Below are 22,800 nucleotides of genomic sequence, written 5' to 3' on the forward strand. Positions count from 1 at the left end.
GCAGGCTCAGGGGCCATGGCTCACGGGCCCAGCCGCTCCGCGGCATGTGGGATCTTCCCGGACCGGGGCACGAACCTGTGTCCCCTGCATCGGCAGGCGGACTCTCAACCACTGCACCACCAGGGAAGCCCGCATGTGTCTTTTTGAATTATGGTTTTCTCTGGGTATATGCCCAGTAGTGGGATTGCTGTGTCAGGCCATCAGTTCTTAACCTGCAGTGTCCCATGATGTGCAGGAAAGGTGAAGTTCACGTTGATGAGTAAGGATAAGATGGGACATACACAAGCTAAGTTGTAGATTACGCACAATTCTCCCGGCACTGGGTGAAATTTCACCATTTTATTCCATTTTAAAAAGTATAAGGGAATTCCCTGGAGGTCAAGTGGTTAGGACTCTGTGCTTTCATTGCCAAGAGCCCGTGCTCAATCCCTGGTCGAGGAACTAAGATCTCGCAAGCTGCGCAGCATGCCCCCAAAAATAAATAAATAAAAAATAAAATAAAAATGATAAATGAATACAACCCAAAGTAATATTTGTTATAAGGATACACTTAGTTCCTCTTAATTTAAATTCAAAGCGATATAAATAAAATATTTATTTTACTTTATTAATAACAAATGATTTGCCATTCACCTTACAATTACGTCAATGTAGCATGGAATTGAAGTTGAGAATTGCTGAACTTTCATACATATTTGCAGAGCCCAGAGCTGTATAGATGGCTGGGGACAAGTGTTGAAACAAGATGGACAAGGGTTTCTGTCGTTGTGGAGGCTGTAAATAAAACTCAAATTAACATATTAATAAATAATTGGAAATGCATAAATAATTATAAATATATAATATTTATACAATATGTATGTATAACTTTCATAGTAATTATAAAGGAAGTTCATGGGGCAGGCAGGGGTAATGGGACCCTCTTTAGGTAGGTGGTCTTGGAAGGCACTTAGAAGAGGTGATAAATAAAGTAGTGGTCTCTAGGATGAGGACCACAGCCAAAATGCTGTGCCAGAGATCTATTCAGATATAGAAAAAATATTAACCTCTATTGATATTTTTTAAATCTAAAAATAAGTTATATTCTATTTATATGTACTGGTTCCCTCACCCTCTCCACCCCTCCTGCTCTCTCTGCCCACCCCCCCCCAATTTGTCAGATAACCACATGTCACACACAGTAGGTTGGATTTCTTGAGAGGGAAAATGAAATCCTACAATGTTGAGGGGCAGACAGTGGCACCTCACTTGCTCTTTCCCTTCCCATGGGTAGTAGTGCATTACAGTCCACCAGTGCCGGCTTAAGTGGATTTTTAGGTTATATTATCTAGTTTTAAATAAGTGAACACTGACACAATTGACAAGTGGCTTTAGAAGCTTTCTGCAAAGAAACCATGGACAGAAAATAATAGTAATAAAGTAAATGCAGGCAACATTAAGAAAACAGCAACTGATCCATCTATTCCTTGTGCAGAACCTTTGTTTGCGTCATTATGGAGTTAAATATAATCATAATGAAGAAACAAACATAACAAAAATTCCCCCCAAAATAGAAATTATTAAGATGACTTGAAATATAGATTTATATCAATTATCTTTTAAAATGCCCTATTCAATAGTTGGGAGGTGGGGAGATATTGGTCACAGTGTATAAACTTCCAGGTGTAAGATCAACGAGTTCTAAGGCTCTATCATACAGCATGGTGATTATAGCTAATAATACTGTGTTGTATACTTGAATGTTGCTTAGAGGGTAAATGTTCTCACCACAAAAAAGAAATGGTAATTATGTGCTGGGATGGAGGTGTTAGCTAATGCTATGGTCGTAATCATTTTGCAATATATAAGTGTATCAAATCAATATGTTTCACACTTTAAACTTACATAATGTTATATGTCAATTATATCTCAGTAAAGCTGGGGGGGAGAGAAAATGCCATATTCATAAAATGACATGATTGTTTACTTAAAATATCTTTTATCTTTAACATTTCCCTTATAGATCTATATTTGTATATATTTCATAATGTACATAATATAGTATAAATTATATACAAGTATATATAGTATAAGTACTACCTGTATATAATTTATAAATAAATAAATATACCTATATTGGGAGTTTAGGTTCAATGTTTTTCCCCCATGATAGAGTACCAGAAACATTTGAAGACCATGGATATAAGGGATGAGAAGTAATTAGCCATGTAGCAAGTAGGGAAATAAACAATTCAGGCAGTTGGAGTAGTATCTGCAAAGTCATGTTTGGAGAACTGAGGAAAGGCCAGTGTAGCTGGAGTGTAAACTGTGGAGAAGAAAAAGCAATGTGAGAGAGAGGCAAGGACAAGGTCATGGAGGACCCTGGAGACCGTGGTAAAGAGTTTATATTTCATTCTAGTGAAATTACCATGACCTGTAAGTGTTTAAAGCTGTGGAATGATGAAATACGGTATAAGTTTTAAGAAAATTGCTTTAGCTGTTTTTGGATGCTGGCATCATGCTGGGCAGGCACAGAAGTGAAGCAGCCAGTTAGGAGGCTGTCATAGTAATACAAGCAAGAGCTTATGGTGGCCTGAACTAATGTGGTAGCCATATAGATAGAGAGAGGTAAACAGATTTTAAAGGCATGTGGATATAAACTCAATGGTACTTGCAGACGGATGGGATCAGAGAGATTTGTGAGTGGGATGGAAAAAATCAACAATTTCCAGGTTTCTTGCTTGAGTAACATAGTGAAAGTTGGTGGCATTGGTTAAGATGGGCAGTGGTTGGATGAGAGAATCAAGATGTCTATTTCAGGCTTATAAAATTTGATATTTCAGTGAGAAATCCGAGAAAAGATGCTGATCAGATGGTTGAATGGATATGCTTTATAGAGCTCGCAGGAGAAATATCATTGGTTGTCCTTAGATGTTAGTATCTTCAAGGCAGGATCCACCATTTACAAAGCCTTGGGATTTACCCCTTTATAGGTGTAGGGGCTTAGAAAATGAGTTTTACATCTAGAAGTTTAGGAGAAAGGGAGTAAAGGGAAGAGCACTTGACTAGAATTTGTCGGTCAGGACAGCAGCCATAGTCCCAGCACACACTAGACCTTCCATGACTGGTGGTCCAGTCATTCTCAATTGAGAAAGACCAGTAAGGCCGGTCAAGGTCAGTAGTAGAAAAGAAAAGGAATTTAGTCAGCTCTGGGGCCAGCTCTGAGGAATACCAAGAAAAAAGTACCCCTCCTCCATGGACAGGATATATTTCATCAGCCAGAATTTCCACAACATGACATGAAACAGAACAATGAGGGAGGGAAATTATTTTTTATTTCTGCTACAGTCTGAGCATTAACTGAAAAAAAATTTAAGATACATTAGAAAGTTTAACAAAGTTGCTTAATATAAGATTTTTTTAAAATGCAATTGCCTTCTTACATACCAAAAAAGCATCAATTAAAAATATAAATACACAAAGTACTCAATTCATCATAAGCCAAAACAAAAAAGAATTATCCGAATCAGAAATGTTTAGGATAAAAATAAAGAAAAATTGTAAAACTATACTGAGAAATACAAATTAATATTTGAATAAATGGGGAGGCAGATTGTGTTCCTCTATGAGAAAGTAAAGTATTTTAAGACAATAAATTCTTCCAAGTTAGTGCATGGGACTAAGAAGATGTCAATCAAAATTACAGTGGTATTTTCTTTTGGAACTTGATGAAATCATTCAAAAGTTTATTTTGAAGAATATATGTGTGAGCACAGCAAAGGAAACCGTCGACAAAATGAAAAGACAACCTACTGAATGGGAGAAAATGTTTGCTAATGATATGACCAATAAGGGATTAATATCCAAAATATATAAACAGTTCATACAACTCAACATCAAAAAAACAACCTTATTGAAAAATGGACAGAAGACCTGAATAGACATTTTTCCAAAGAGGATATGCAGATGGCCACAGGCACATGAAAAGATGCTCAACATCACTAATCACGAGGGAAATACAAATCAAAACTACAATGAGGTACCACCTCACACCTGTCAGAGTGGCTGTCATCAAAAAGAACACAAATAATAAATATTGGTGAGCATGTGGAGAAAAGGGAACCCTTGTACACTGCTGATGGAAATGTAAATTGGTGCAGCCACTACAAAAAACATAGTTTCTCAAAAAACTAAAAATAGAACTACCATATGGCCCAGCAATTCCACTTGGGGTATATATCTGAAAAAAACAAAAACACTAATTTGAAAAGATACACGCATCCCAATGTCCTGAGCAGTATTATTTACATTTACCAAGATATGGAAGCAACCTAAGTGTCCATCAACAGATGAATGGATATATATATATATATATATATACACACACAATGGAATACTACTCAGCCATAAAAAAGAATGAAAATTTTGCCATTTGGAACAACATGGATGGACTTGGAAGGTATTAAGCTAAGTGAAATAAGTCAGAGAAAGACAAATATTGTATGATATCACTTATATGTGGAATCTAAAAAATACAACAAACTAGTGAATATTTTAAAAAGAAACAGATTTCATGAATATAGAGAACAAACTAGTGGTTACCAGTGAGGAGAGGGAAGGGAGGAGGGGCAATATAAGTGCAGGGGATTAAGAGGTACAAACTTATTTTATACATTATTTTATTATGTATAAATAAGCTATAAGAATGTATTGTACAACACAGGGAATATAGCCAATATTTTCTAATAACTATAAATGGAGTGTATCCTTTAAAAATTGTGAATCACTATATTGTACACCTGTAACTTATATAATATTGTATAGCAACTATACTTCAATTAAAAAATATATATATGAGAATAACTAGTAAGTGGGTAAGGAAGGATGAGAGGGTAGGAGCAGAGTCTGTGGCCCAAGGCGAACTCAGAGGGGTTAGGTTAAGATAAGCTCTCTTTATACAATGTGGGTAACTACTCTCTCCATCAGTGATCAGTACTGCCCATCTTGAAAAGTACCCAAAGCCAGTTCCAGAACCTCCGTTTAATTGTACCTCCACACTCTCTATTATAATGGATTGTTTCATTCCAGCACCTTTCCCATTGATTTAACAATTAAAAAAAAATGGTTGATTCCCTCACTAAATTGTTCTCATGTTTATTTTCCCACTATCTAACACAGGGTCGAATATATTTATATATTATATAAATTGTTTGATGATATTTTTGTGCACAAATAAATATTCTGCGATCCTAGTGCCTTTCTGCTCTATTATCGGATCAGGATTTTATTCACTCAATATTTATTATGCACTGACTGTTGCAGATACTAGGGAAGCCAGCAACCATTCCATTGATAAGAATCAAGTCTAGTAGGAGGATAATTTCTAGTACCTCTCAGTATAGATTATCTATTACCAAACACCTGAATACCTGTTTCTCAACCTTCTGACGTTTTACAGAGGCCGCTTAAGAACAGCCACCCATGGTGTCCAACCTAATCCCTCTGGAGATCAAAGATACTCAATGTTTAATGTCACAGACATGCCAAAACTTAAGAGACTTTCAAGTTTGCTATCTCCCATGTTTTCCAGATTTAAAACAAAAAAGTTTCCTTGTTTTAGTTCACAAAAGTGCTTAATGTCATGAGAGTTTGAAAATTTGAAATAACAAAAAATGTTCTAGTATTTCTCTCAGCTAGAAATTGAATCAGGGTTTTACTACCAACCCTGTTCTTCTTGCTTAGACACAAGGATGAAGAAACTGTGGCTGTGTATTTGCAGTTGGTTCTCCAGGCAGTCAATTTTAAGGCCATAATGGATGGATATTGATTGATGCTCTTTTTTCAAAATCGTTTGAAAATCCTGACACTGCACTGTCTACCTGTGAACTCAAAATGCTTTTGAATGAACCTTGATTAACTGTAAAAGTAGTTTGTCTCTGCTTTGTGCTATACTGATTAGTGTATTCATAATTCCAAACCAGGCATTTTGAGACTGTTGCACATTCCCTAATCCAAATGTTCTTTTTTTTTTTAAATGACAATTGTTCACAATTATGCACCAGACAGTGTTGAGTATAGGGGATTTAAGATAAAGAAGACTGCAATAGCCCTTGTTTCCACACTGGTCCCTATTGAGTACTCTCCATACAGAAGCCAAAATGAATGTTTGAATGAAAAAATATAATCACATGTCCCCCTGATCAAACTCTCCAATGGTTTTCCATCAATCATGGTCAGAATGGCCCTACTTGAATTGGCTCCTGCCTACCTCTGTGTCCTCACTCCTGGCATTCTCATTCATTCCATTCCCATCACAATGACTTTCTACATGCTTAATAAACCCATTGAGCTCCTCCAATCTAGACATTTGCACTACTGTTTTCTCTATCTGGAAATCTTTTCCCCACATTTCTAAATATCTTGCTTTCTCATTTCATACATTTGAGCTCAACATTATCTACTTATAGAGAATTTTCCTGCAAGCATTTCAAATTAACAGCATCACAACCATGCCTTTCTAGCTTTTATCCTTCTTTACTTTTCTTCACAGCACTAGTAACTACCCAAAGGTACTTATTTACTTATTGTCAGTCTCAACCCCTGTATAATGTAAACTTCATGTGAGTATAGATTTATTTGACTTGTCCACAGTTGTAGCCCCAATGCCCCATGCCATAAATGCTCAGTAAATATTTTTGAATGAGTGAATAAAATGAGAGTCTAAACCTTGTTCTTGAGGGAGCTTCTGGTGTATATGTACACATACATAGATAACTATTTCTTTTAAAAAATTACAACTGTCTGGTGGATAATATTATCTGTCTTCAAAAAGTGAGGAAACAGACTCAGCAAGGCTAAGTAAGTTTGCCCAGGGTCATCCAGCTAGTAAAGTGATAAAACTCAGATTTAAACCCATAACTGTTTCACTCATAGTGAATTCACTAATTTTTTCTGAATAAGAGATTAATCTTTCAAGTAAGATCATGTAAAATTTGCTTATTTCACATAGCCTTCCTATTTATTTCCTTGTCACACAATATTTAGCAGTTGCTCCTGTATACACATTATATCATATACCAGAAGCAATCTTATACACAGAAAACATAAACATAATGTCTAGGGAAACATATCCAAAGTCTCCCTAGTAAAAACCTGAAATAGTGAGAAATTTCAAGTAGCCTGAAGGTGTGTAATATCAGAGAACTGGTGTAGGCAACAGTGATACATGCATTATAGTGGCATATCATGTAGCCCCTGAAAGTTATATTTAAAAATTTTTCAATAACATAGAAAAATGTTCCTGACACATACTTTGGTGGGAAGTGTATATTATAAAATTAAATACAAGATTTGTACTTCTGGCTATGAAGGAGTAGCTTGTATCAGACTAACCCTCCCATGATGAACAACTATAAAAGCTATATAACATACAAAAAGCAGCTGTTTGAAGGAGAGCAACAAAAGCACCCAGCACTTCAGAGACCAACATTCCAAAGAGAAAGGAAAAGAACTGAGGTAAACTATACGTACTACATGTCACTACTTTTCCCCCTTGGACCATTTGCTAATTTGCAGTGAGGACATAGCATTAAAAAAGAAACTGGAAGAGTAAGTATTATGGCAGTATTAATGAGTTAGAGAAGTAAAACTGAAGTTTGAGCCTACCAATGCAGCCAGCAGTTGATGGGACAAGATTCTAGTGGAAAGAGAAAACTGAACACAACATTCTGAGCACAATTTCTTCTAGAGGTATTTGCCAATGCCAAAGTAGTGTATACACATTTAAAACAGCTTCTAAGGAGCTAGAAAGCTAATTGGAGATTTTATGAATCTCATGAGTCTGGTGAAATAAAAATTAACTTCAAGGAGAAGGGGTCTTGGTAGACCAGCCACATCCTCAAATCATCATATTCCCTGATTGGACTGAGATAACCTGTCAATGGTCAAAGAAGAAAAATAATTTCTGGAGGAAAATAAAATCATCCAATGCCTCCTTAATATTTCAAATAAGATGTCTAACATTCAATCCAAAATTTTGAGGTGGGCCAGGAAACAGAATCAAATGACTCAAAGAAAAAAATAGACAATAATAAGAAATTTACAGGTAATCTAGCTATAGATTAGATATATAACTGACTTTTCAGTAGAAATGATGGAAGGCAGAAGGCAATGGAACAAAAATTTTAATAGACTGAAAAATAACTTCCTAAAATTTTATGTCCAATAAAAATATCTCTCAAAAATTAAGGTGAGGGGCTTCCCTGGTGGCGCAGTGGTTGAGAGTCCGCCTGCCGATGCAGGGGACACGGGTTCGTGCCCCGGGCCGGGAGGATCCCACATGCCGCAGAGTGGCTAGGCCTGTGAGCCATGGCCGCTGAGCCCGTGCATCTGGAGCCTGCGCTCCGCAACGGGAGAGGCCACAACAGTGAGAGGCCCGCGTACCGCAAAAAAACCAAACAAACAAAAAATTAAGGTGAAATGAAGATGGTTTCAGATGAAAATATTGGAAGAATTCATCACCAGCCAAACTGTACTAAAAGAAATACTAAAAGGGGTTCCTCAGGAAAAAGAAATGTTATTCCAGATAGAAGCAGGTAACTCAGGAAAAATGAAAATAAACATACATATATGAGTATAGTACAAGGATCAGAATGGAATAAATGGAGCTAAAATTTTGTACAATCTTTCCATTGTTCAGGAAGTTACAAAAGTTAATGATGCATATTGATATCTAGAGTTAACCAGTAAAAATGAATAAAAGAAAGTATATATATGCAAAAAGAAGAGAAATAAAATAATTTTAAAATAATTAGTACATAGGAAATTTTTTAAAATAAATTTATTTGTTTTTAATTATTTATTTTTGGCTGCATTAGGTCTTCGTTGCTATGTGCGGGATTTCTCTAGGTGCGGCGAGTGGGGGCTACTCTTCGTTGCGGTGCACAGGCTTCTCATTGCAGTGGCTTGGGCTCTAGGAGCATGGGCTCTAGGTGCGTGGGCTTCAATAGTTGTGGCTCGTGGGCTCTATAGTGCAGGCTCAGTAGTTGTGGCACACAGGCTTAGTTGCTCCGCGGCATCTTCCTGGACCAGGGCTCGAACTTGTGTCCCCTGCATTGGCAGGTGGATTCTTAACCACTGCGCCACTGGGGAAGCCCCATAGGAAATTTTTTTAAAGGAAACTAAAGGAACACAAACTAAAGGGGACAAATAGAAGATAGTATATTTAAACTCAAATATATCAGTAGTTATGCTACATATAAGTGTACTAAATATTACAATTAAACACCAAAATTTGTCTTACTACAGAGAAAATAAGTCAACTAGATGCAAATTATGAGACAAGCCTTAAATATAAACCATAGAAATTTAATATACCTATACTAACAGCAAATAAAGTACTTTTGAAAGCAAGAAGTGTTAATAGAGATAGTTGGATATTTCACTAAAAATTTTTGATTCAAATGGAAAATATAACAATTCTAAATTTATATGCATCTAATAACATTAGGTCAAAAGATATAAAGTGATAACTAACATACTTCTTAGTAACTGTGATAGAAAAAAAAAAGAAAAACAGAGAAGGAAAAAACTCTAGGTCCACTTGGCTTTCCGCATGAATTTTTCTATTCCATTAAGTAAAAATAACACAAAATTATAAAGTCTTCCAGAGAACAGAAAAAGGAAAACTTATTTTATTAAGTCAGTATATTCTTGATACCAAAACCTGACAGGTACGTTACAGTAAAATAAAATTATTGGCCACTTTCTCCCATGAGCACAATTGCAAAAACCTTAACTAAAATATTTGTAAATCAAATTCAGTGATGTATAAAAAAAGTAATGCATCACGACCAAACTGAGTTCATTTCAAGAATTAAAGATTGGTTTAACCTTAAAAAAAATCAGAGTAATTAACCTCATTAGCTGCATAAATAAGGAAAAAAATTTCAACTAAAAAAATAAGAAGCATTTGATAAAATTCAATACAATTTCATGATAAGCAATGGATTTGTATCCATAAATATCAAGAAATCAATAGGAAAAAGAGAGACAGTCCAATTTTTTAAATGACTCAATTTGCAATGGGTACTCCACAAAAGGAGTTATCCATATGGTCAATAATTACAGCATAAATCACTCCACATAATTAGTGTTGTGAATTGAATTGTGTCCCTCGGAAAGATATGCTGAAGTCTTAAACCCTGGAACCTGTGAATGTGATCTTATTTGAAAACAGGGTGTTGGTGAAATAGAGCTTTATTCCTCAAAGTTTACTCTCTTGAGGTAGGCACCAGGGGTCTGTCAAGAACCTGCCACTCAGAAGTAGCCAGATCTCTGCTTCTTTTATCTGAGAGTAATTTGTCCATGCTTCCCTGACTTTTAAAAAGGTCTCTCACCCAGAGGGAATACTGCTAGGACTTTACCAATACCCTTGAGATGAGATGTCTATCCCCTTACTATCAACAGTTATATACAGAAAAGGCACAGGCTTTGGAGTGAGTCCTATCTGAGTTTAACTATGAGATTGACCACTCGGCAGCTATGCAAGCCTGGGCTTCCTCCAAGCCCCTCTTGACCTTCTATCCATTGAGTTCAACTTAATTTAATCCATCAAACATTAACTGAGGATCTTGAGGGCATTAAAAAAAATTGCGCTTAATCCTGGAGATAAAAAGTATGAAAAAATAGTCTCAATCCTCAAGGTGCTGTAAAATGGAAATACCACACTCTTCTCACAGTTATTTTTTTGTTTTGAGAATAATGTGATACTATTTAAATGAGTATAGTGCAATTTGTCCATATGTTAAGTGTCAGTGTTATTTCCCTTTTCCTATCTCTTCTACACTGCCAATCTTTCCTTGGCTGTGTGCTTTGAACCAGTTATCTTACCTCACTGCAATTCTGTTTCTCCACTTACAAAATGGGGAAAACAATAAGACTTTTACTGCATCCATTAGAATGTATAACTTATGCTTGCAATAACAACTTCAAAACTTAGAGTTGTTCCAGTTATCTATTGCCTTGTGATGAACCCGCCCACCCCCATCAAAAAACAAAACAAAACAAAGTAAAAAAAACCTTAGTGGCTTAAAACAACTACATTTATTTTGCCCACAGATCTGTACTTTGGGCAGAGCTTGGTGGAAATAACTTATCTCTGCACCAGCCAGCATCCAGTGGGGACTGGATCATATGAAGGTTCATACACTCATGTGTCTGGTGGTTCAGGCTGGCTGTTGGTTAGGACCTCAGCTGGGAATGTGGCCGTTTCATGTGTCTGCTTAGTTTCCTCACAGCATGGAGCTATATTCCATGGGCAAGTATCTCAAGAGGAACAGACAAAAGCTGTACTGCAATTTATGACTTAGACTCAGAAGTTGTCTAGTGTCACTTCTGCCATGTTCTCAGCCTGACTCAGGTTGAGGGGAACATAGACCCTACTTGTCAGTGGAAGAGTGTCAATGTCACAATGTAAGAAGAGCATGGGTAATGGAATATTTGATGTCACCATCTATAGAACAATCTGCCTCAGGTTTGAAACAACAGAAGTTGAATTTTTACCCTCACTATATTGCCACTGAAAGTCAGCATGGGAATGCTAGTCACCTTAGTCACTTGGGGATCCAGACTGATGGAGATTCCATTTTGATGTATGTTACCACAATTGGTGAGACAGGAAAAAAGAATGTAGTTTGTCTCATAAAGCTTCTATCCCAAAGTGATACTTGTCAATTCATCTCACAGTATATTGACAAAAAAGTCACAAGGCTGAGCCTCAACTTCAAAGAGGATAAGGAAGGGCAATTCTACCATATGCCTGGAAGGAAAGAACTGGATTATTTACAAACAGTCCTAATGACTAACCTACCCACCGCATAGGGTTGCTATGAGGATTGAGTGGGATAAACAACATGAGGTGCTTAGTACAATATTAAATTTTTGAACATGTTCAATAAATCATAGCTATAATACTTATAAATATGTAGTTTGTGTAATGGCATGGCATTTTTCTAGCCTTTTCCAACATCGTGGATGAACCCTTGAGGTTCCTACTATTCTTCCCGGGGAGTCTGTAGTCAGGGGCTTAGAATGTAGGATTGTTAGCTTTCTCAAGGATGGGTACGACTTAAAAAGCTTTGTTATCTCACTGAGACTCAGAAAATGCACGGTGGAGATTGATTCTTGGCATGGGGATCTGGGGAAAATAGGCCATGCACAGCTTTTATAGGGACCCAGAATTTAAACCTTTATCTTTCATTACTGACACTGACTTAGCACTATCACAGGGAGACAGTTGGGTACCAGGCATTAGCTATTTAAACACAACAACTTGACAGACTTACAGGAAGCCGACTTAGCCTTGGGACAGAGAGTGTGAAATTTCAAAAGATGCCCACATGCAAAGAATGATGTTCCCGTGAATATGTCTCTCCAGAGTTGTCATTTTTTCTTCTCACAGAGTGGTGTTTCTGAATTAGTGACCTCTTTTCCCAATCTGTCCTTTGCCCCACTTTGATGCCTTGGTGACCTTTTGAAAATGTTTGAGGGTAGGCAAGCGTGTCTTCAAAATCAGTTTCCACCATTAACTACTGTTGTGATCTTTGAGCAAGTTACCTGAAGTGTGTGAGTCTAACTTCTCATCTGCCCAAATGGACATGAAAAGATCTAATTCATGGTGGTTTGGGAAGACTTTAAAGACAATACATATAAATCTTGTGGCTTGATTTCCTATCCTGGAGTGGGCGCTGAAATGTTACCTCCTTCTTGCTGTGGCCAGCTTCCCAGGTTTGCTTAGAAGAATTTAAATAATCATGCCCCTTCCACTTCTCCCTCCTCTCTTCTCTTATTTTTCTCATTACGTTCATTGTTAATGTCCCTCCTGGTTTATGAGTCCTAAGAAGAGGATGGATTGGGATCTAGGCTTGGTTCATTTCACTTTTTCATGTAAAAGAGTCAACTCTTAAGCTAGCTATTATATTAATGAGTATTCCAAATTTTAAACCAACCGTACTTGGAGAAGGCAAATTATTCTCTTTATTCTTAAATTTATTCTTTGTTCTACAATAATTTACATGAGATGAGAGTTGTCATTTTTGAAAGAATCAAAGAATTTGTCAAACTTCTTTCAGTTGTGGAGAAAATTTTGTTCTTTAGTAAAATTTTCAATCTCTACCTTGGTTATTTATTGCTTAATCCACCTTTTTTCTTCTTTAACCAGTTTGGTATTTTCCTCCAAATCCTTCCATTTCACTGATAACCTCGAATTTTATTAGAGTAGAATGTATTCATATATTCTTTAAAAAAAAAAAAAACAAATGAAAATCTCTACCATGGGGATTTTAATAGGATTTTTCTTATTTCTAATATTAATTATTTTGTTTTTCTCTATTTACTGGTTAGATTTTTCAAAGACTTCTCCTTTTAAATGTTTTTCAAAAGAATAGGACTTTTATTTACATATAATTTTAAATATTTCATAAAATAAATGTTTTGTGCTTTCATTGTTATTTATTTCCTTCAGTTCACCTTAGTATTAATTCTTTAATTCTTTAATATTTATGAAAAAAAGCATTTAGAACTTTACATTTCTCTTTGAGAATAGCTTTGGCTGTACTTATTAAGTTTTTTTTATTTAGATAATCTCATTTTAAACACTTTAAAAATAGTTTATGGTTTGTCAGAGTTATCTTTGTCCTAATAGTAACTTAGAGCAATGTTACTTAACTTTTCAATCTTGAGGAATATTTAAAATTCATATTTATAAGAGCATTTCTAGTTATTTGTCATCATGGACAGAATATGTGGCCTCTTCAATGTCTGGCTATTGGAATATTCATTTATATACATGTGTTCATAGCCTAGTTAATAATCATATTTTCTAATTATTCCATTAGGCATTCAAAGCAAGTGTATTTTCTCTTGGTAGACACAACCTTGATATATTTATGAACTGTATAACTGACTATATGTACATATGTATAATTAATCTTAATACTTATCCTATTTAAATCATCACTATCTTTTTTTCCTCCATAATAGATCTATGACTGGGAGACGGGTTAAAGTATCCTAAAACAATCAAATCATTCCATTTATCTTCTTTCTTATATAAGATGCTCTAAAAAACTTGAATTCTATATTGTCTGAAATTATCACTAGCTCTGCTTTTTTTTTTTTTTTTTTACATTTTCTTTCTATATCTTCACCACCCAATGATTTTATTCTTATTTTCATACCTTTCAAGTTGTCCCTTGATGTTGTGTAGGTTTACATTAGGAATGTTTGACTTAAATGAGGCAGCTTAACCTACATATGCAGAATGTCATGACTGAAATATATACTCATTCTTCAATCATCTGCATTTGTGCCTTCTGTTTTTATGCTGCTTTGAAGTTTATTTTACGTCTTCTATTGTTTGGGCTGTGTTTTATTTGTTTTATATTTCCTATTAATTTACTCAACAAACATGAACTACCTCCTATGTGGCAGGCATTTTACCAGGCTTTAGGCACAAAAATAAAGAGGAAAAAACACAACTCCAGTCCCTGATGGGGTGAGGCAGCAGTGGGGGACATAGACATAAATAAAAGAATTGCATTAATTAATAGATGCAAATAATTGCATTACAAATCATGATTATACACTGATAAATCCACCAAAAGAAAGGAATGCAGTTCTATGAGAGGCCATGACAAAGGGAGTTGACTTAGGCCTGAAGGTCTTGGAAAATTCCTTGAGAAATTAAATATGACCTAAAACATGAAGAATAAGTAGGAGGTAACTTGTTAAAGGGAGGGTGGTGACCAAGGTGGAAACATTCCATCCAGAGGGAATAGATGAAAAGGACCAGTGATAGAAGGAAGCCATTAAAAATCCTAAAAACAACCCAACAGCAACATTTAAAAAAAATTACGCTGTAGCTGGAGCTTAGAGAGCTATCAAGATCTTGGTGTGACATGAGATTTATAGGAATTTGATCAGCATTCATCAATTCCTGTCTCTTTAAATGTCGAAGTTAGAAATGAAACTAGACATTCTGATTCCTCCACAACCAAGCAGTTTAGATGAGGAATCAAGTGAGAGTTTTTCTTCCTCCTTAACACTTCTCAGTCTTAAAACATAATTTTGGATTTGGCACAGCACACTGTGTTTATTAAATTATTCTTTTGTGTATCATATATCTTCCATGTCAAAAATTTTAATTGAAATTTGCGTTCAGTTTTGAAACAATATTTTCAACAGTCAGTTTAGGTTAAACTCCAAGACTCTATGTTTACCTGCTTTCCTACTTATCATTAGCCTCCTTTTACCACAAATTCCCCATGCTCAAGCTTTTAACTTTGATTAGTCTTCTGGTCATTTAGAATAGGGGTGTGTCTTCCACTTATTCTTTCAAGAAGGGTTTGTGGTGGCCTATATTTTCTGAACCTGCTCTTTCATGGAATGTCTTTGACTTCACAGATGAGCAACAATCTGGCTGGTTATAAAATTCTTGGTCTGTAACCAGCTTTCCTCAAACCTCTGTAGGATGATTTCACTGTCGTTTGGCATTTAGCATTCCAGAGGAGAGGTCTCAGATTGGCCTGATTATTGCTCCTCCAAAAGTAACTCTTTTGTTCTGTTTTGTTTTGTTTTCAGGTTAAATGTTTGTAAAATTATTGTTGGTCTATTCAAATATTTGTCTATTCAAATATTTTCAGGAAATTTTTTGGGTGTGGCTGTCTTTTCATTGATGTGGCCTCGATGTAATCAAGTAAAGTCTAAAAATTTGCATCTACAAATTTTGAGGGGTTCTTTCTCTAGATAAATCCCATGAGGCTTTGGAATTAAGAGCATTCACTATAGAGGCAGGCTGGCTGGGTTCAAGTGCCAGCTTTGTCCTTCATTAGGTCTATGACTTCCAACAAAATTAAAAGAAAGCCCCAAATTAAAAACTTCTCTCTGTTTCAGTTTCCCTATTTGTAAAATGGGGCTCATATAGTACCTATCTCAGAGGGTAGTTGTGAGGGTAGACTGGCCCCTAAGTCCAGAATGGTATCACTATAAGAAAAGGGCAAGAGGCCCAGACACAGTGGCAGACAGAGGAGAAGGCCATGTGGAGACAGAGGCAGAGACTGGAGTGATGCAACTACAAGCCATGGAATAGTAAGGATTGTCAGCAACCACCAGCAGCTAGGAAGAAGCAAGGAAGGATCCTCCCCAAGAGCATTCAGAGGGACCAGGGCCCCGCCAGCACCTTGGTTGTGAACTTCTAGCCTCCATAACTGTGAGATGATAAATTTCCACTGTTTCAGGTTAAAAAAAAAAAAAAGTTAACATTGGTAAAGCATCTAGAAGGGCATTTAGCCCATCCTGAGTGTTTTGCAAGTACCTGCTAGACCACTGTCTTTTTTTTCCTCTCTCTCTGTTTTTAAGCTTCAGAAAGTTTTTCTTTTTCTTTTTGAAAATGTCTATTTACTTTTTATTTGGTATTTTAAGTTGCTGAACCGAAAAGTATAACAATAAACGTTTTGACTAATTCTGTTGCCATAATTAATAATCCCAAAGGTTTAGCTTAACATGGTTATATAAATTCACAAGGTGTCTGTAAGAATTAAATGAGAATTAAATTAGACAATATATAATATATAAAACATTAAAAATTTCTAGTATTCCAGCACAGGTGTGAATTATTTTTTTCTTTCATCATTGATATCAATTTTGTGCCTGTGTATTAGGTTTTTAAGCTTTACTGAGGTATAATTGACAAATAAAAATGTAATATATTTAAAGTATTCAATGGGATGATTTTATATATGTATATATTGTGAAAGGATTCCCACCATCAAGTTAATTAATACAACCATAACCTCACATATTTATCTTCTTTTGTGTGAGAACATTTAAGTTCTACTCTCTTAGCTAATTTTAATTATATAATACAGCATTATCAATTACAATCACCATATTATACATTAGATCTTCAGTGCTTATTCATCTTATAACTGAAAGTGTGTACAATTTTACCAACCTCTCCCTATTTCCCCCTGACAGCCACCATTCTATTCTTTAAGAATTTGACTTTTCTTTTTCAGATTCCACATATAGGTGATACCATGCAGTATTGGTCTTTCTCTGTCTGGCTTATTTAGTTTGTCATAATGCCCTCCAGGTTCATCTGTGTTGTCACAAATGGCAGGATTTTTTTTAAGGCTGAATAATATTCCATGGTATATACATACACTACATTGTCTTTATCCATTCATCGGTTGACGGACACTTTGGTTGTTTGAATATCTTGGCTATTGTGAATATTGCTGCAATTAACATGGAGGTACAGCTATTTCTTTGAAATAATGATTTCATTTCTTTGTCTATTCAGAAGTGGAATTACTGAATAATATGTTCTATTTTTAATTTCTTGAGGCATCTCCATGCTGGTTTCCACAGTGGTTGTACCAGTTTACACTCCCACTGACAGCGCACAAGGGTTCCCTTTTCTCTGCATCCTCACCAGTATTTGCTATTTCTTGTCTTTCTGATAATAGGCATCCTAACAGGTGTTAGGTGATATTGTGGGTTTGAGTTGCATTTCCCTGAGAATTAGTGATGTTGAACACCTTATCATGTGCCTGTTGGTCATTTGAATATCTTCTTTGGAAAAAATATCTATTCAGGTCCTTTGCACATTTTTAATTGGATTTTTTGGGGAGTTGCTACTGAGTTCAGTTCTTTATACATGTTAGATATTAACCTTATATCAGATACGTGGTTTGTAAATGTCTCCTCCCATTCCATAGATTGCCTTTTCATTTTGTTGATGGTTTCCTTTGTGTGCAGAAGCTTTTTGTTTGATGTAGTCCCATTTGTTTATTTTTTGCTTTCGTTGCTTTTGCTTTAGGTGTCAAATCCAAAAAAGTATTACCAAGGGAATTCCCTGGTGGTCCAGTGGTTAGGACTCAGCACTTTCACTGCTGTGGGCCCGAGTTCAATCCCTGGTCTGGGAACTAAGATTCCACAAGCTGTGTGGCATGGCCAAACAAACAAACAAAAACCCCTCAAATCATTACCAAGACCAATGTTAATGTCAAGGAGCTTTTTCCCTACGTTTTTTTCCTAGAAGTTAAAACTTACGTTCAAGTCTTTAATCCACTTTGAGTTGTTTTTTGTGTGTGATGTAAGATATAGGGTCCAATTTCATTCTTTTTTGCGTGTGGATATCCAGTTTTCCCATCACCATTTATTTATTTATAAAATTAATTTTTATTGGAGTATAGTTGCTTTACAATGTGTGAGTTTCTGCTGTACAACAAAGTGAATCGGTTATACGTATACATATATCCCCTATTTTTTTAGATTTCCTTCCCATTATGTCGCCACAGAGCACTGAGTAGAGTTCCCTGTGCTCTACAGTAGGTTCTCATTAGTTATCTATTTTATACGTGGTAGTGTATATATGTCAATCCCAATCTCCAAATTCATCCCACCACCCCTTCCCCCCTTGGTATCCATAGGTTTGTTCTCTACATCTGTGTCTCTATTTCTGCTTTGCAAATAAGTTCATCTAAAAATATGGAACGCTTCATGTATTTGGGTGCCATCCTTGCACAGGGGACATGCTAATCTTCTCTGTATCATTCCAAATTTAGTATATGTGCTGCTGAAGTGAGCACTCCCAACACCATTTACTGAAGAGACTCTTCTTTCCCCAGTGTATATTATTGGCTCCTTTGCTAAAAATTAATTGACCATGTATGCATGGGCTTATTTCTAGGGTCTCTATTCTGTTCCATTGATGTGTGTGTCTATTTTTAGACCACAAACATAATTGTTTTGATTCTTATAACTTTGTAATATATAGTTTAAAATCAGGAAGTGTGATGCTTCTAGCTTTGTTCTTCTTTCTAAAGATTGCTTTGGCTATTTGGGACCTTTAGTTGTTTCAATAAAGTTTAGGATTGTTTTTTCCTTTTTCCATGAAAAATGCCATTGCAATTTTGATAAGTATTGCATTGAATATGTACATTGCTTTGGGTAGTATGGACATTTTAACAATGTTCTTCCAATCCATGGACATGGAATGTCTTTCCATTTATTTATGTCTTCTTCAATTTCTTTCATCAATTTTTTTATAGTTTTCAGTGTACTGATTTTCCACTTCTTTGTATAAATTTATTCCTACATATTGTATTCTTTTTAATGCAATGGTAACTGGGATTATTTCTTAATTTCTCTTTCTGACAGTTCATTAGTATATAGAAACATAACTGACTTTTGTGTGTTGATTTTATATTTTGCAACTTTATTGAATTTTTTTATTCTAACAGTTTTTTTGGTGGAGTCTTTTGGGTTTTCAACATGTAATATCATGTTAACTATAAACAGAAAAATTTACTTCTTCCTTTCCAATTTGTATGCTTCTTATTTCTTTTCCTTGCCTAATTGTTCTGGCTAGGACTTCGTGTACTATGTTGAATAAAAGAGATGAGAGTGGGCATTGTTGTCTTGTTCCTGATTTTAGAGGAAAAGCTTTCAACCTTTCACCATTGAGTATGAGGTTAGCTGTGGCATTTATTATGGAATTTATTGTGTTGAGGTACGTTCTATCTATGCCTAATTTGTTGAGAGTTTTTATCATGAAAGTCTGTTGAATTTTGTCAAATGCTTTTTCTGCATCTTTTTGGATGATAATGTGATTTTTATTCATTTTGTTAATGTGGCGTATCACAATTATTGATTTGCCTATGTCGAACCATCCTTGCATCCCAGGGATAAATCCCACTTGATCATGGTGTATAATCCTTTTTAATGTACTGTTGACTGGTTTACTAATATTTTGTTGAGGAAATTTGTATCTATATTCACCAGGGATAATTGCCTATAATTATCTTTACTTGTAGTGTCCTTGTCTGGCTTTGGTATCAGGGTAATACTGGCCTCATAAAATGAGTTTGGAAGTGTTTGTTGCTCTTCTATCCTTTGGAAGAGTTTGAGAAAAGTTGGTATTAATTCTTCTTTAAATGTTTGGTAGAATTCAGCTGTGAAGCCATGTAATTCTGGACACTTCTTTGTTGGGAGATTTTTTGATCACTGATTCAGTCTCCTTACTAGTCATTGCTCTGTTCAGATTTTCTATTACTTCATGATTCAATCTTGGTAGGTTATATGTTTCTAGGAATTTATCCATTTTTTCTAGGTTATCTAATTTGTTGGCATATCATTGTTCATAGTAGTTTCCTGTGATACTTAGTTTTTCTGCTTTCAGTTTGTAATGTCTCATTTTTCATTTCTGATTATATTTGAGTCTTCTCTTTTATTTCTTAGTTGGTCTAGCTAAAGGTTTGTCATCTTGTTTCTCTTTTTTAAAAAACCTAGATTTTAGTTTCATTAATTTTATGTATTGTCTTTATAGTCTCTCTTTTATTTCCAATGTGATCTTTGTTATTTCCTTCCCTCTACTAACTCTAGGCTTAGTTTTTTCTTCTTTTTCTAGGTCCTTGAGGTTTAGAGTTGGGTTGTTTATTTGAGATAAACAATTTTTTTTCCAAATGTAGGCATTTATTGCTATATACTTTTCTTTTAGGACTGCTTTTGCTGCATCTCATAATTTGTGGTAGGGTGTGTTTCCATTTTCATTTGTCTCAAGATTTTTTTTTAATTTCCCTTTTGATTTCTTTTTTTACTCATTGGTTATGCAGATGTGTGTTGTTTGGTCTCAATATATTTGTGAATTTCGAAGTTTTCTTTTGTAACTGATGTCTAATTTCATACCATTGCATTCAGAAAAGATGCTTGATATGACTTCAATCTTGTTAAATTTATTAAGATTTGCTTTGTGGCTTATTATATGATCTATCCTGGAGAATCTTCCATATGTGCTTGAGAAGAATGTGTGTTCTGCTGCTGTTGCATGAAATTTTCTGGATATGTCTGTCAGGCCCATCTGGTTTAACATGTCATTTAAGTCCAATGTTTTCTTATTGATGATCTGTCCCTTGATGAAAGTGGGGGATTGAAGTCCCCTACTACTATTGCATTGTTGTCTATTTCTCCCTTCAGATCTGTTAGTATTTGCTTTATATAATTAGGTGCTCCAGTGTTGTGTGCATAAATATTTACAGTTGTTATTATTCTCTTGATGAATTGACCCCTTTATCACGATATAATAACCTTCTGTGTTTCTTATTACAGTTTTGGCTTTAAGGCTCTTTTGTCTACTATAAACATAGTTACTTCTGCTTTCTTTTTGTCTGCATTTGCATGGAATATCTTTCTCCATCCCTTCACTTTCAATCTGTATGTGTCCTTAGAGCTGGAGTGAGCCTCCTGTAGGCAGCATATATTTGGGTCTCTTTTATAAAATCCTTTCAGCCACTCTGTCTTTTGACTGGAGAAGGTAAACCATTTATTTTTAAAGTAATTATTGATAGATATGGACTTACTATTGCCATTTCCTTAATAGTTTTCTGTTTTGCAGTTCTTTTGTTCCTTTCTTCCTCTCTTTCCCTCTTCCTTTGTGATTTTCTGTAGCAGTATGCTTTGATTTCTTTCTTTTTATCTTTTGTGTATCTACTATAGGATTTGCTTTCTGGTTACCATGAGGCTTACATAAAATACATTATAACAGTCTGTTTTAAGCTGATAACTTTGAATGTATACAAAAGTTCTATATTTTTATACCCCCCCTCAACATTTATGGTTTCTGTGTCAAAATTTATGTCTTTGTATATTGTGTACACATTAATGTGTCTCAGTGTGGGACTCTTGGCATCATCTTATTTAGTACTTTTGGGGCTTCCTGAATATGGATATCTGTTTCTTTCCCCAGGTTAGGGAAGTTTTTAGCCATTATTTCTTTGAATAAGCTTTCTGGTCCTTTCTCACACTCTCTTCCTCCTGGGACCCTTATAATGCACATATTTATACATTTGATGATGTTCCATAAGTCCCTTAATCTATCTTCATTCATTTTCATTCTTTTATCTTTTTGCTCCTCTAATTGGATGAACTCCACTGCCGTCTTCAAGTTGCTAATTCTTTCTTCCACTTGATCTAGTGTGCTGTCGTATTCCTCTATTAAAATTTTCAGTTACTGTATTCTTCAGTTCTATGATTTATGTATGGTACTATTTTGTATTTTCTATATTTCTGTTAAAATTCTCTCTTTGTTCATGCATTGCTTTTCTGACCGAGGTGAGCATCTTTATGACTGTTATTTCGAACTCTCCATTGGGTAAATCACTTATCTCCATTTCATTAAGATCAGTGTCTGGAGATTTATTTTGTTCTTTTGTTTTGAACATAGTCCCCTGTTCCCTCACTTTCCTTAACTCTCTGTTTTGGTTTCCATGCACTAGATAAAACAGCCACCCCTTCCAGTTTCGCCACATTGGTCTCATGTAGGAGGTCAACCTTATTAATCAGCCTGGACCAGTTCTTGATATTCTCTCAAACCTTTGTGACTGTCCAAGCTGCTGTATTTGTTCTTAGTGGCTCCCAGTAGTTGAAGATGTGTCAAAACCCATCAGTGTCCCAAATAGGAGTATTGCAGTCATCACCTAGTTGCAGGATGATTAGAAGCCAGACCCTCAGGCAGCAGCTAGGAAAGTATGCAGTTAAAACTCTTCAAGGAAGAAACTGGTAGATGGGCATTTTTGCTTTCTCCCTCTGTCAAGCCTTCATGTATATCCACGGAGGTGGGGAGTATTCCTGCACCTATTTGCTATAGTCCTGTGGGATTCTGGAATGCAATCCTCATTGGCTATCATTTGATTTGGGGCCTGTCCCTTAGGTGGCAGCCATAAAATTTTAGGTACTAGCTATCTGGACAGCTTCTTCCAA

At 35.5% G+C, this 22,800-nt stretch overlaps 2 long non-coding RNA genes and 1 other non-coding gene across 5 annotated transcripts in view; 1 reads left to right on the top strand and 2 right to left on the bottom strand.

The window, feature by feature from the left end:
* Positions 1 to 22,800, top strand: part of LOC114486853 (uncharacterized) — a 170,833-nt gene that overhangs the window by 65,751 nt on the left and 82,282 nt on the right. The gene's annotated exons all lie outside the window — the stretch shown is intronic.
* LOC112065527 (uncharacterized) overlaps positions 634 to 22,800 on the bottom strand; it is a 544,628-nt gene continuing 522,461 nt past the window's right edge. Inside the window, exon 6 of one of the 2 annotated variants that reach the window (XR_003681165.2) lies at positions 634 to 774. This is a non-coding gene — a long non-coding RNA (uncharacterized lncRNA). Of the gene's footprint in view, positions 775 to 8,851; positions 9,174 to 22,800 lie in introns of those variants that run through there. The other variant, XR_008618183.1, reaches the window with a different exon arrangement.
* LOC112065554 (U6 spliceosomal RNA) lies at positions 18,526 to 18,632 on the bottom strand. The gene has a single exon (XR_002892096.1). It is a non-coding gene; the product is annotated as a U6 spliceosomal RNA (small nuclear RNA).

The sequence above is a fragment of the Physeter macrocephalus genome, chromosome 9 (genome assembly GCF_002837175.3).
Source record: "Physeter macrocephalus isolate SW-GA chromosome 9, ASM283717v5, whole genome shotgun sequence".
Lineage (NCBI taxonomy): Eukaryota > Metazoa > Chordata > Mammalia > Artiodactyla > Physeteridae > Physeter > Physeter macrocephalus.